The 13,825-nt window shown below is 44.2% G+C and overlaps 1 protein-coding gene across 3 annotated transcripts in view; it reads left to right on the forward strand.

The window, feature by feature from the left end:
• The first annotated feature begins 5,162 nt into the window (after positions 1-5,162).
• Positions 5,163-13,825, forward strand: part of LPAR1 (lysophosphatidic acid receptor 1) — an 82,201-nt gene continuing 73,538 nt past the window's right edge. The window contains exon 1 of one of the 3 annotated variants that reach the window (XM_048291545.1): positions 5,163-5,218. The gene's annotated coding sequence lies outside the window, so the exon portion shown is untranslated. Of the gene's footprint in view, positions 5,219-5,658; positions 5,812-9,791; positions 9,886-13,825 lie in introns of those variants that run through there. The other 2 variants (XM_048291546.1, XM_048291549.1) reach the window with 2 other exon arrangements.

The following is a 13,825-nucleotide window of genomic DNA, read 5'->3' on the forward strand; positions in this document are numbered from 1 at the left end:
GATAGCTCCAGCAGCTCGTCAAAGCCCACAGAATCACAGAATGGGTAAGATTGGAAAGGACCACATTGGGTCATCTGGTCCAACCTCAGGGTCATCCCAGAGCACATGGCAGAGGATTGTGTCTAGGCACTCCTTGAATATCTGCAGTGAGGGAGAGTCCACAACCTCTCTGAGCAGCTTGTTCCAGTTCTTGTTCACCTGCACAGTAAAGAAATTCTTCCTCATGTTCAGGTGGAAATTCCTGAGCATCAGTATTTGTCCATTGCCTCTTGTCCTATTACTTGGCACACTTGCACCACCAAGAAGAGCCTGGCTCCCATCTCTTGGCACCCTCCCTTCAGATATTTTCAGATGTTGAAGAAGTCCCCTCTCAGTCATCCGTTCTTGAAGCTGAGCAGGCCCAGCTCCCTCATCATTTCCTTGTAAGAGAGATGTTCCAGCCCCCTTAGTGTCCTCTGCTGGACTCACTCCAGGAGCTCCATGTAACTCCTGGCATCTAAACAGACCAAACGGATGTGAAAAGTTATATACAGTACAGAGGCATCCATCTGACTTTTTCTGAGCAATTTATTTTTTTTAATCCTGTGAAGGGGTATGGCACTCAATTTATTGGTGTACAAATATCATCCAGTTCAAGGTGAAAGGGCACAGACAGGATAAGTTATGGATTTTAGATGCTGTCTGTTGACTAAGGATCTCTGTTGGAGCAAGATTTTATGTTCATTGGACCTTGCAGCTATAGCCAGAGGGCCAGGTGCTGGAGCAATGCACCCAACAGCTGCCGCTGCGCTTGCTGGAGGTAAAGCTTTCCTTGTTTCCCTGTATCCTCATGAGAAGCGGGATTTCAGTCATTTCATGGCAGACCAGGGCCCTATGTTTGATGAAGAGACAATCAGAACAGTATTTGCTTCCCAGTCATCCCTTAACACCCTACAAACAAATATTTTTTCGACGACCTGGAAAACAAAAGGGTGAATGAGCAGCAGTGTTCAGGCAGCATAAATGCACAGCTTCCCTCAAACAGCAGTGGTGACCCAGCCCCAGGCTCCAACACAGGTGCTCCTTGGAGCTGAAGGACACGTGGGAGAGTGTTCAGTGTTGCAGCCACCCCATGGGAGACACCCACCCAGCCTCCCCCCACTGCCTTCCTTCCCTCCATGGAACCTGCAGCCATCCCTGACTGTGTACACAAAACCATAGCTCCTCCTCACTGTCTTGCCTCACCTTTACCACAGTAAAGCCACAACCATCACCTTCCATCCACGAGCCTCCTGGCAACCTTCTGCCCCTATACCTGCCCCAGACAAACCCCATATGCTTCACACAACCATCAGTTCTTGATGCATCTCACAGCATGTGATTCGTAAGACTCTTAACAGTAACACAGAGGTTTATGGTTCTGTACGAGATGTGACTGGATTAGTCACTAATGCACTGAATTCCTTTACATCTCTGGCAGTAATTGCCTGAAACATCTTGCAAACCCTAGTCCAGTCATCTCAGGGCAACATGGGTTATGTGCCAGAGAGTTTCAAGTGACAGGACAAACCCAAACCTTCTTTCACAAAGAGCCCTGAGCCCTGGTCACTTGGACAGACACTGCTCTCATGTCTGGCTCTGGCATTGTCTAAACAGCCTGATCTGACCTAGATCTTGCCACAGAGGCTACGAGGAACAACAATCTCCTCTGCTTTTGTGGGTGCAATATGTGCTCAGGCACCTATGGGCACCCATTTTTCCCTCAATCCTGGCCTTGCAGCTCAGCTGTTAGGGGCTGGGCATGGGCAGAAAGCCATGAAGAGCCAAAGCTTGGCATCAGGAGCACTATGGTTCCATCAGCTTTTCAGCAATGTGCTACACTTCAGAAGGATTAGGATATCCTTAGGTCCAGGCAATAAGAGGCTGAACCAGGGAAAGAGAGACTTTCCACAGAAAAATCTGCACTTTTACCTTGAGAACTTTAGAGGTTTTAGAGGAGTTTGTGGCTCACAGGACATCATGCACTGCTTCTGCATCACAGCAGGAGCCCTGAGGAGACTGAACCAGGGCAGAAGCACTGCTAACTGTCACAGAACAAAGATAACATGGCTTTATGGATAGGGCTGCTTTCTTTCTGTGAGATTTCTGATGTGCCTGAAGTTTCTCTGGAAAACAGCATGTTTTCTAACTGTAGGTAATGTTACTTGCTCAGATTCCTCTGCATCCTATTCTGAACAAGATACAGAGATCCCCAGCATGTGAGCACTGGGCTTCAGATAGTATGTATGTAACAAATGAGCAAAAAGTCAAACTCCAGAGAGTGCTTTACTCTTTGTGAATTGTTGGAGAAGTTCTTTGTAATGTAACACATGTTTTAGCAATCTACTGTTAATCGCGAGACTTTAAGAAAAAAAAGATGATCAATAAAAAGTGAAAATATTGTTCAAGATCTCTAATTATTCCTATCTCAGATAGTGCTGAAGCAAGCCATTTGTCCCCACAGTAATTAGTAATGATCTAATGCTTCTTTCAGAGCACCCATTGCACACATTGCACAAAATTTCAGCACATTTCCAATTTCAGCAGATTTCCAAAATTAAATTATCCATTGCTATCCACATCACAGTACACTGCATAGAGAAGTGAGAGAGTGAAGAAACATCTTAAGTGTAAATTCCGTGAATTTTTATTTTTTATTGAAAATACCAGAGGTACTTTCCAGGCCCAGACTGAAGAGGAATTAGATGTTTAACTTTTCTGGGTTTGTATGACTAACCTTGCAGCCACTCAGTTGAAACTGTATAAATGCTGAGAACTAAATACAAATATATCAGTGTCTGCACATGTTAAGCATGCTTATGATTTGAATCAATTCACTAAATTGAGCACATGGAACTTGCATGGTTTGTTCTGGAAACAGAAGTTTTTCCAGACTGAAGGATGTGAAAACTACTTCCCTATCTAATGCAATTCAGTACATCTGTGTGTGATTACATAAACACGTCTCAGACCACAGAGCACCACAGCCAAGTCTCATAGCAGTTACATTCATTAAACGTCAGACCATGTGATCTTCCCTGAACCTTCAATATTTGCCTGTTTGTAAGATTCACTGAATATTCCTTAAATTTTCTATTTAGAGCAAGAGTGCTTGACTAAGAATTAATTACATTATCCTTGAATAAATCACAAGTCAATGTTTCAGGGCTGGGCAAGCATGCCTGAAGTCACTAACAGAAAATAAAACAACTGAAAAAACATTGCTGCTTTACCTACATCAGTTCACTGAAAGTAGACTCAAAAATACTTTTCTTTTAAATGTTTGTGATCATTTTACCTGCATATAATTCAATCTCATGCATAGATCAGCCTTTCCCCATGAGCTCAGGACTGCTATTTTCTGCTATTTTCCTTCAGGGGTCAATAGCTAGAGTTGCTGCAGAGAACATCCCAACCAGCAATTTTTGAGTAACCATAGGGATGCTAAGCAGTGGTGATTTCCAATTTGGAGATGCAGTAGCTCTTAGCAGCAAGCACTGTCCTTCTGCATGCCTGAGGTCGTAGGTCTCACCCACAGAGATGTAAATCTTGTCAGATCACCCTTTGCTTGAAGCTTTGAATGCTTTTAACTTAATCTTGGTTCTTAGAGTGGTGTCTGGGCAACTGGCTGAGGACAAGACAGACTTTGTAGACATGTACAGGCAGTTCATGCCCCAAAAAGATGAGTGAAATCTGGTTTATAATGAAGCTACAGAAGAAATACTGCCACAGGATTGGAAGAACCAATTTTGCATTCTGAAGACCTGCTCTCTAATCAGTGGCTCATGTAAGTCGTCCCTTTTCTACCACCAGCGGAGGACACATGCAGTTTGAGCACACTGTTTCAAGCCTGCAGTTGTCCAGGATGTGGCCTGAGCATAGCTGAGAAAATTACTAAGATCTGTCACCATAATTGGTGTAGAGATGCTAAACCATGTATTAGAGCTTGTAACAGAACATGCTTCTTGGTCACTTCTTGCAAACACTTGGTAGCTTGCTTTGAACAGGTAGAAGACGAAATCCAGCATTTTCCAAAGTTAATAGCCTGCTGAATACTTAACAAACTTTCCAGCATGTTTCAGTACAAAAACAAGGTCTGTGTGGTGACAACAACTTCCTAAAGAGAAAGCACCTCACCAGCCATGACAGCAAGAGACCTGCTCTCACTGATACAAAAAACCTTCCTAATAACCATACCCTTGGTGCAGCAGATACTGCCAGTAGACAGTGTCATCACTGCATTGATGGCATACAAGCAGAGATCAGAGTTGAGAATTGCCTCTGCTACTTTCTGGTTCTTTGAGAAGTATGAGTGCTTTAAGTGGGCTTGGTGCTTCATTATAGGCTTTTGTACTGCTGGAGGCATCGATGGCTTGTACAGCTGTGTGTAACCTCCCTAGAAATCTCCCTACAGGGGTTAGAAACACTTTGCCATTTCAACCACTGAACACTAAGTGTTGTGCAACATACATCTTTCCACTTGATACATGTACGTGCAAAAGTGGCCTCTAAATGCTCCTGCAATCCAATGAAATCAGAGTATTTCACAGTAAAAACTGATGGGGGGAAGGGCGTGGGGAAGAAGAAGTAATTCGAACCTGATTTTCTATAATAAAATAATTCTTCTAATCTGGAAAACTGTCTGTTGTGCAACCCTGTCCCTTTTCAAGGATGAGTGCTCGGTGAACCTGCAAACTGACTATTCCTATGACTGAGGTTCCCAAACGGCTCTTGCCGACATCGGCAAGATATTCGAAAGTTTCACAGGACGAGCACTGCGGCTGCTCCATAACCACCTGCATACCACGCCACGCAGCCCAAACCCCACGGCCCTTTCCCGAGGTAGCCTCCGCGACCGGCCAAGGTCTGCTGCAGAGAGCGGGCGGCCGCCAGCGCAGCGGCTGCCGCAGCTCCCGTCGCTGCCCCGCCGGCGCTGGGGCACGCGTGGGCTCTGCGAGGCGGGGCGGGCACACCTGGGCCCCGCCCGGCGGAGGAGCGCGGGCGGACCGGGGGCGGAGGGAGCCCATCCCGTCCCGTTCCGTCCCTCCCGCCCCGTCCCGTCTCGTCCCGCTCTGTCCCTCCCCGTCCCACCCCTCATTCCTCCTTCCCTCCCTCCTTCTCTCCCTCCCTCCCTCCCTCTGTGCGCGCCGGCGGCGGCGGCGCCGCGCTCCCTCCAGCCGCGCCCGCGCAGCCCCCGCAGGTAAGCGCAGCGCGGCGGGCCCGGGGGCGGAGCGGGGCGGGGGGTCCCGCCATTCTCGCCTGCGAAAAGGTGCCCGCTTCCCATTCCCCAAGGGCTCCATGCCCACGGCACCCTTCCCCTCCTCACTTCGGCTTTTTTCTCTGGTGTTTCTGAACCTGGTGTAAGTCCCGCAGCGCGCAGTGGTGCGCGGGGCGGCGCGCGTTGGCAGGGGCCCCTCGGCGGTGAAAAGCTCCTTCGGAATGGGCTCGAGTGGGCTGCAAGCGTCAGGTCAGGCTGCTGTTCCTGCTGGGCTAACGTCTCCGGGGCTGGCCTGGAATAAGTGATGGGCACTTGTTTGATTAAGGGACACTAACAGGACTTATTTAGGGTCTATCTTCATATTTTTCTTTTCTTTTTTTTTTTCCTTTCCTCCCCCCGTCCCCCCCCCTCCCCGAGGTCTCTTTGGATTTATTTATACCAAATTAAGGCAGCGGAAAAAGTCTTAGATAAAAAATGGTTGCCACCTCTCTCTCCTGACTTCCTCAGTCCTTCGGACGAAGAGCCTGCTAAAGTCCGATGGGAGCAGTGTCGGTGTATCCATGGTGTTTATAAAGGTAAAGCACAGGGAGAAGATAAATGACAAGCGTAAGGGTGTGGATTATTAGAGAAAGACTGGGAGCGGGGGGAACAGGAGGGAAGCTTGAGGACAAAAGCCGTTAGCAAACTGAAGTGAGAAGACAGAGGTGGAACCAGAGGGACCAAGTTTCTTCCTCTCACTTCTTTTCCTGTGTTCTTTTTAAATAGCTTCACAGCGGGAACCATCCCAAAAAGCTGCTTCCTATGGAAATATGTGAAAAGTTTTCATTATCAGAAAAATGTTGGAATGTCTAAGTTTAATTTTCTTGGGGATTTCTCTGTGAAACGAGCTCACACCTTCATGATTTCAGTTGTCTGTGAATGTTAGAAGCTGCCCAAATCTTCCTTTTCTTCTTTTTTTTTTTTTCCCCATCCTTATTTGCTCCACGTTTGGGTTCCCTTTTTGTGTGGTTTTGTTGTTGTTATTGTTTGCTTGTTTGCATGGTTTTTTGTTTGGTTTGGCGTTTTTTGAAGTTTCAAGGCAAAATAACTTGGGGGTGACCCTGTAGGCAGCTTGTGTTCTCAAAGTGTGGGGCAGTTGGGGTAGCTGCAGTCTTTTTACTGCTAAGAACTGCTGCAACTCTTATCTCTTCAAAGAAAGTTTTTTCATTGTAAGTCAGGTTTGGTGTGTTGTACCATTTGGTCTCAAATGAATCACTCTCAGGTCTGGGAGTCATGTTTCAATTTGGCGGCCAGGGCTGTGTGCCATGCAGCCTGTTACTCTTGTGCGAGGATGGGCTATACTGTAGTACTAAAATAATGTTTCTGGCAATTTCAGCAGTGGACTGAAGCAATACTCTGTGTGCACAGGCGTAAGTGAAGCTCTGCCCTGCAGCTCGCTATTACTGGCTCTAGGCGTGCCGCATGTTTTTCCTTAACTGATATGTGCTCGGACTTACAAAGCAACTTGATAGGCCTGTGTTTTACTGTTGTTTTTATTAAATATTAACCACACAAAATCAAATGCTGTCTTGCTCCAGAATAGATTGACACTGTCTCATCCTGTGCAGTTGTACCTGAACAGTGGTTGTTTTCCTTTTTGTGTGGCAAATAACCAAGGAAATGTTATTTAGGAATACTGAGAAGCATTTTTGCATGATCAGTATGGTGTTGTCTTTATCACTCCCTATTACAGATTGCACTAGTTAGACCCTTGGCTGCTATAAACCTTGTTCTGAGAACTTAGCAGTAGCAGTGCTGGTTGGAGAGAGGAAAACATTGGCTGGTGTCTGCTTTCTCTTCCTCTGCTCTTCAAAACAAATACTGAGGGTCAAAAGGTTAAAGAGCTTTTGAGACAAAACACATGGAAAATGCAAAATTAAAGTAATGCTACACTGCATACCTAGCTTTAATATGTGAACTCTACGTGTGAGTAACAGACAATCTTATCACTGTGTGCAAAAATACTTTATGGTCATGTGGTTTTCATCAGTAACTCTGGAAGACTGTAACTAAAATGTAATTCCTTCTCTGCTTAAAAATGGGAGAAAATAAAAATCTGTCTTTTACTTTGTCTTGTAGTGTCACACAGTGAAACTATTTGGGGAATCCAAGAGAGGGTGTTGAAGAAAGTGTTTTGCTCTGGAGTAGAAATTTGGGTAGTACTTACATGGGATTCACTTTTATATCACTGTGATGAGCCCTTAATAACACCTTAATGGATAGTTAGCTGTTTCTCAGTGGCCTCTCCATATTAATCTTGCTTTGTCTCCTATTCAGAGGTTTAAATCAAAAGGCAAGTAATTCTTCTGAGCAGTTTATTCCTTTGGAAGACCACCACCATCTTCCGTTTGAGTACCCAGCAGTCTGAGCGCTCTGAGGTGAGCTGCCTTCTCCAGATGTCAGAAGAGCTGGCTTTGAGCACCTCTAGGTGGTGACCTGCCAGCACTTACTGAGCACTGTTGCTGTGTATCTGGCTTTTTTTATCATATGGATGCAGAGGATAACTGAGTGCAGCTCTTTTTGCCATCAGGGCTGAGTGGGGAACTCTTCACAGCTGTTGCTGATGGTCTTGATGATGCCCAAGGATACGTGGAAGAATTTGAGAGTGGGAACAGGTTGTACTGTGTGGCAGTTGTCCTTTTCACTGTCATTTCCCTTACAAAATTAGAGCTTGCTACATAAGTGCAATTTCCTTCCTTTCATAAAGAAAAATGCATATAATTTAAGGCACACGTAAATTCAACTTAAATCCATCTAAATGGGATATTTGAAGAGTGGCTGCTACGCATAATGCCAGGGGAAAGATGCATACCACTGTTTTACTGAAAGAAGGATAGAACAATCGATATTTGATCCCTCCAGCATCTTTAGTTAGTGGATTAGTTCTTTATATGTTGTGCATTTCACTGCTTCATCTTTCATGCTGAACTGTATTATTTTTTCTATCAGTTTAGTAGGGTGAAAAGAAAAGCAACTTTTGAGAAAATAAACAGTATGTCTTTTCTTTTTCCATCTTCCCATGTCCTTTTCTTTAAGATTGCTTGCAATTTAGGTATGGTCCTCATTTGTTGCCTTAGGATTTTTGATAATCTGAAGGGAGGACACTGCTCTCCAGAAATGCTTGATCATGAGGAACTTGAGACAGTAATAGCTTGAACTGGCAGTGGTTATGTAGCACCTGATGTGGTTTTGACTTTTCCAGGCGTCACAAGGTGATACTGTAGAGATGTGGCACTCTTCAATAGTGCTGCAACTTACACACTACATGTTTTTCCTCACGTGTTTTTCTTCATAGCTAAAGCAGAAGCTTAAGGCTTCATCAGTGGCCCATAGATGTCAACGGTAAAATCTATATCGGCACTGAATGACTTTGGATCAGGTGAGAGGCTGATGTGTTGGTTTGACAGAAATACAAAATTATTCACAGGGCAGAAGAAAGCTCTGTCAAGGAAATGAGAGCTGCTTTTCTACTGACATGTCATGGAACTTGAATTTTGGTTTTCTTCATTTTTATTTCAATCTTAGCTTCTTTAAAACGTGTAGAAGTATCACCTGTTCATTCTTGCACCTTCATTGATGTGCTGATACATGTGACAGTGAACATCTGAATATCTGGTGCTTTGGTTTGATTTTTGGTGAAAGTAGAGGAGTTCTGAGAAGTGCCTGTCTTTGTGTACCCAGACCTCTCCTTCTCTCATCAGTTGGTGTTTCTTGACTACCTGACACTCTTTCCATACTCCCAAGCTGATTAACAGCACACCTGATTTGCAAAATCTTGCTAATTGTTTGGCTGAAGGTTGCACTCTAGGATCAATTTTCATTTTTTAATGACTGGTGTCTTTAATTGTTGAAAGTACTGTTTCTATTTGTGCAACATTGAGCACCAGAAGAGAAGAGAGCCTATGTGGTGGTGCTGGTTTAGATAGTGTATGTGTGTCCTCATGTCACATGGCAACTCCATGATCATGGCATTTCCCTTACAAGCTCTTGACAAAGAACTTTTGAGATGGTTAAGGTTTTGTATTTCTCTACAGAGGAACAATAGCCTTGCTTGGACTAGTGCAAGTGTCCAGAATTTCCTGATAGGCACAAACTACAGGAGTAGTTTGTTGACCACACTTTTTTCAGTCCTGTACCTACTTCGTACTGGATCTGGCTGCTTCTTGACCCAAATATTGTAGGCAGTTAGTGCACATAAAGAGGGGAGCACTGGTGTATTTACCCCAGAAGTAAAGAAGTGTTTCTCCTGAAAATGAAAGTGAATCTTCTCCCTTTGCTTCTGGCAGGCAAAACCAGCCACAGAGTTGGGTGGCTGCTGTGGTGCAAGGAGTCTGGGTAAGGCGTGCCTGCCCCTTCCAGCAGCTCAGCTGGAGAGGGGGAACCACATCCCTCCTCCTCAAGCCACTCCCAGGATGAATAGCCTGGACAGGGTTCTGGGCTGGGATGTGTGGAGAGTGTTTTGCTTTCCAAATGCCTTGAAGATTTGTGCCAGTGGACTTGGTAATGGATAACGGCCTGGCTGCTGGTCCTTCTGGGGAAACAGGAGCAAAGTGTTGTGCCTTGCTGTTTCCCACTCCTACGTTACAGTGTGGTCTGCTGCTGAAATGCTGGTAGGTGGTGTGGATCAGTGGCACAAGAAATGCCTTCAGTTGCAAAAGTGGGGAGGCTGGATCTCTTTTAGAAGGAAACATATTTTGGGAGTACAGATACTGTATTGCTCAGAATTTTGTGCCAACTGAATTATCTTTATTTTAGACTTCTTTAACTTGAGATGCATTGGAATTTTTTTTTTTTTTTTGGCTTCCATGTGGTGTACTCTAGATAAAATTTGGAGCTACTTTCATTTTCTTTTTAAAAATACAAAGGTGATAAATATGAGAGCGCAACATTATCTTTCTGCTTTTGCTTCTCGCTGTGACTAAGAAGCAAACGCCTCCTGAAGTGGATTTTTGAAACTGCTGAAAAAAGTGCCAGTGAGTTTGATAGTCATATGCAATAAGCTTCAGTTCAGTGCCCTCATGTTGCCATATTACAGACCATTCTGGCTTTTCTGTAGGAATTTACATGCCACAGTGACCTTCAGAGTACTATGGATTTCACTGGCACTTTATGCAGTCCATCCATTTCTTTGCCAGCTAGAAAATGTGTTGCATATTGCAGTGCTTGCAGGAGCAAGCAGAAAAGCATTGGATTGACATCAAAGGCAAGATCTTTCTGTACAGAATTCTTGAGATTGTAAGAGTGGTAAAAATCTGGCAAAAGAAATGCATATTGTTTTCCATTGTAAGGCCCTTTCCCTCCCCTCTCTCCCTATCTTTTAGGGTGTGTATGTCAGATACGAAATGGTGTTGGTACATTATTTACAGGAGAGAAGTTTTTCTTAGAAGTTCTTCGGCCATTTGAGGATGATTGTTTTCACCCTGGATGGAAAAATATAGCTATAGTAGTATCCCTTTTTATTAAGAAGAAGTTAGCTGCAGCTTAAACCAAAAAAAAATAAGTGTTGGATGAGTATTGAATGTTTACTGCATAGAGAAATTTGTATCTTCTTTGAGTAAGTGGGTGATTATTTAACAGCAGTGAGCTGAACATGAACTCCAGCAAAGACTTACTGGAATCCAGGGAGTCAAGGGAGATGCTGTACAGGTCACACCCATTTTTTTAGGTGGTTATACTTCAGGTTGGTTTTTGTAGGAAAGGAGAAAGACTGATAAACTCTCAGTAGGAAATACCTCATAGCTTTCAAGTGTGGCAAGTGTTGTTTTGTCTGCTGCAAAAGAGTATTGATAAAGGGTCTGTAGCTGCTGGATTTCACTAAATGTTTAGTCTTTGATAGTGCAGTCTGCTTTTGACCTGTTGTGGTTGTCAGGCCTGCTGGACAGTGTCCTGAAGCCTTGAGCTGCTGCTGGAGAGAGAGCAAGGGAACTGGGGTGGCATTGCATAGCTGCAATATATGAAGGGCAGTGTGCCTCCTTGAGCCAGGATGTGGGTGTCCACAGCCAGGATGCTGGTGCAGAAGAAAGCCCAAGTTTGTTTGCTGCTCAATTCTGAATCACCTTTGCTGGTGTCAAGTGAGGTGGAAGGGCTGAAGGGGGATGGAAGGGTCTGGGGATGCCAGCAGTGCAACAGTCACTGTCCCTGCAGCTCACAGCACAGAAGCCCGGTGGGTGGTGAGCACCCCTACTCTCCTGCTGCTTTGGAGCAAGGGGAAGCAGATTGGCAGAGTGGCACCAGCTGCAGTTCTACCCGTTGGCTGGCTGGTGGCAGGACACCTCAGAGGAGGAAGGCAGGTTAGTACCTCGAGCCAATGGCAGTGTCAGGAGAAGGTCACCTTGCCCTTAGGCATTGCCTTGCACTGGGAGGGACAATGGTCAGTATTTTTTTGGTTTGTGTGCCTGCGTTAGGTGCTTACTGACTTTCTTGGTGGGATCTGTTTTCTTGTGGTTACTGTGTTTTTTACAATCTCTTATTGCAACAGTGGTGTCACTTCTTGGGTCCTAGAGCTTTCAGGGTTTTTTTGTGTTACTAACCATTTTCACAGTTACTTGTAACCGAATATGAAGTAGCAAAGGCTGGCAGTGTCTATGCGTGCCTGATGTTCTATCCAGACACATCTGAGCTCTTTCATTGATACTCCAGCTAATGGAATAAACTGTTCACTTTTGTGCATAATTCAGTTGTTGTTTCCATGCCTATTGTGAGAGGTGTGTTTTCAGTGATTGTGCGTAGAGACTGGATCAGTAGTTTTACAAGATATGTACAGTTCTCTTAGGAGTTGCAGTGGAAAGTGTTGCTTTCATGTGGTAGTGAAGCTGTAATGTGGGACATAAAGTGGAAATTTGGCTACCTTGCCTCAGGTTGTGCTTGTAGAATAAAACATTTCTATAGTTGCATCCTTGCTTTGAACGTATGAAACTAATTATTGAAGTAAAAAAGCATTTGGAAAGTTGGTAGAGGAGTGTTAGATAGACCAGCATAGATTCGGACTGATGATGATAAGTTTGTCAATCCCAAAGGAGAGCAAAGCACAGTAAGGTCTATATTAATGCTGTGTTGCATGTCCTGACTATTACACTTGGAAGATGTCTTTGCGAATGTGTACACAGCCCTGCTGAAGTGTTGTATGTCGTATTAGCAGATTATCAGTACAGGATGATAACTTGAATGTTCCCTGTATCCATCTGAGAATGTCTCCAGACATTTCTGTCTTGTCAGGATGAACCAGCCAAGCTAGTAAGAGCATGTTGTCCTATATGCCACAGTAACACTAGGATGTACTAGGAGTAGTGTTTGAACATGTGTTAACCATCCATGTAATCATTAGATTTGGGAGAGGAGCAAAGCCTGGGCTTTCAGTGAAGAGTTCATTGGGGTTTTCAGCTGTTTCTATCCACATGTCTCCCTGTTTGTTGCTACATTCCCACAGACACAAGTCCAGTGCATCAATAGGTCATTGCCCCTTCATTCCTCTTGTCAAGGAAATGGAATTCACTAATTGTTTTCCTGAGATGCTGCAGTGGGACAAACAACTTGAGGGAAATGAATGTGTGGATAGGTACCCAGCATTCAAAGAGTGTCATCTTGAGTGTGACTCGAAAGATACAATTATAAATGTTTGTCAAGTCTATTGGTCTTTCTGTCTTTCCTTTTCCTTGCTGTCCCTCCCACAATGTGTCATACATGGAGAGCAATTCTGTGGAAATGAGCTAGGTATCTTTGAGCTGCCCTGGGCATGGTTTCTGCACAGGGCTTTGTGAGCTGTCCCAGTGTGGTTAGCAACAAATCAGTGTGATTTTTGCTCCTCCTAAAGCTTTTGATGGAACTACTGAAAACTTTACCTCAAAGCAGTGTATTTCTCTGTACAGAAGCCTTGCAAACAAAAGACTTTTCTGAATTAGTGTTTGCTCCCCTAGTCTTTTTGCTTCTTGTTTACAGCAGTTACAGTGTCCTATTTCAAATAGCCCATGCTAATGGGACTGGAAACTGACTGAGGCTTCAGGGTATTCTGTAATCAGAACCATCCTGGCATTCAGTGAATAGACTGAAAATAGGTCTCTAGAATTATTTCAATTTTGCAAACAGTTGATAGGAATAGCATAGGTTAGTGCCTGCTTCTCCACGAAGTACAGTGTGTTTCTGTTTCCTGCCCTGGATTGCTTAAGTTTCACGTGCAAAAGCATCCTAGGAGGTTCAGCCTAGAGGAAAAAAATCAGGGGGAGATGTGCAAGCTGATGAAAACCTGATGACAGGAGGGAATCACATGATTGTAGAACACATAAATGCCTTAAAAATAATATGCCTGAGCAAACACTTATGCCATGATCCTGCATATTTCCATCCTCAACATCTCCTCCACAAAGTCTCTTGCAGTCAGTTGCCCAGATTTTAATGACAAAGTTCTGTTTGAGAGACTTGTTTACAGCTTTATCAGTTCTTCTTTCTAAATTGTTCCTAAAATGCTATGAAGAGTCTGTGAAGGGACCTTTAGTATAATTTTTGTGCAAAAGCAGTTACTTTTTCTCTCAAAAGAGTGGCACAAAACTTCAGGAA

This window comes from Corvus hawaiiensis, chromosome Z (assembly GCF_020740725.1).
Source record: "Corvus hawaiiensis isolate bCorHaw1 chromosome Z, bCorHaw1.pri.cur, whole genome shotgun sequence".
Taxonomy (NCBI): domain Eukaryota; kingdom Metazoa; phylum Chordata; class Aves; order Passeriformes; family Corvidae; genus Corvus; species Corvus hawaiiensis.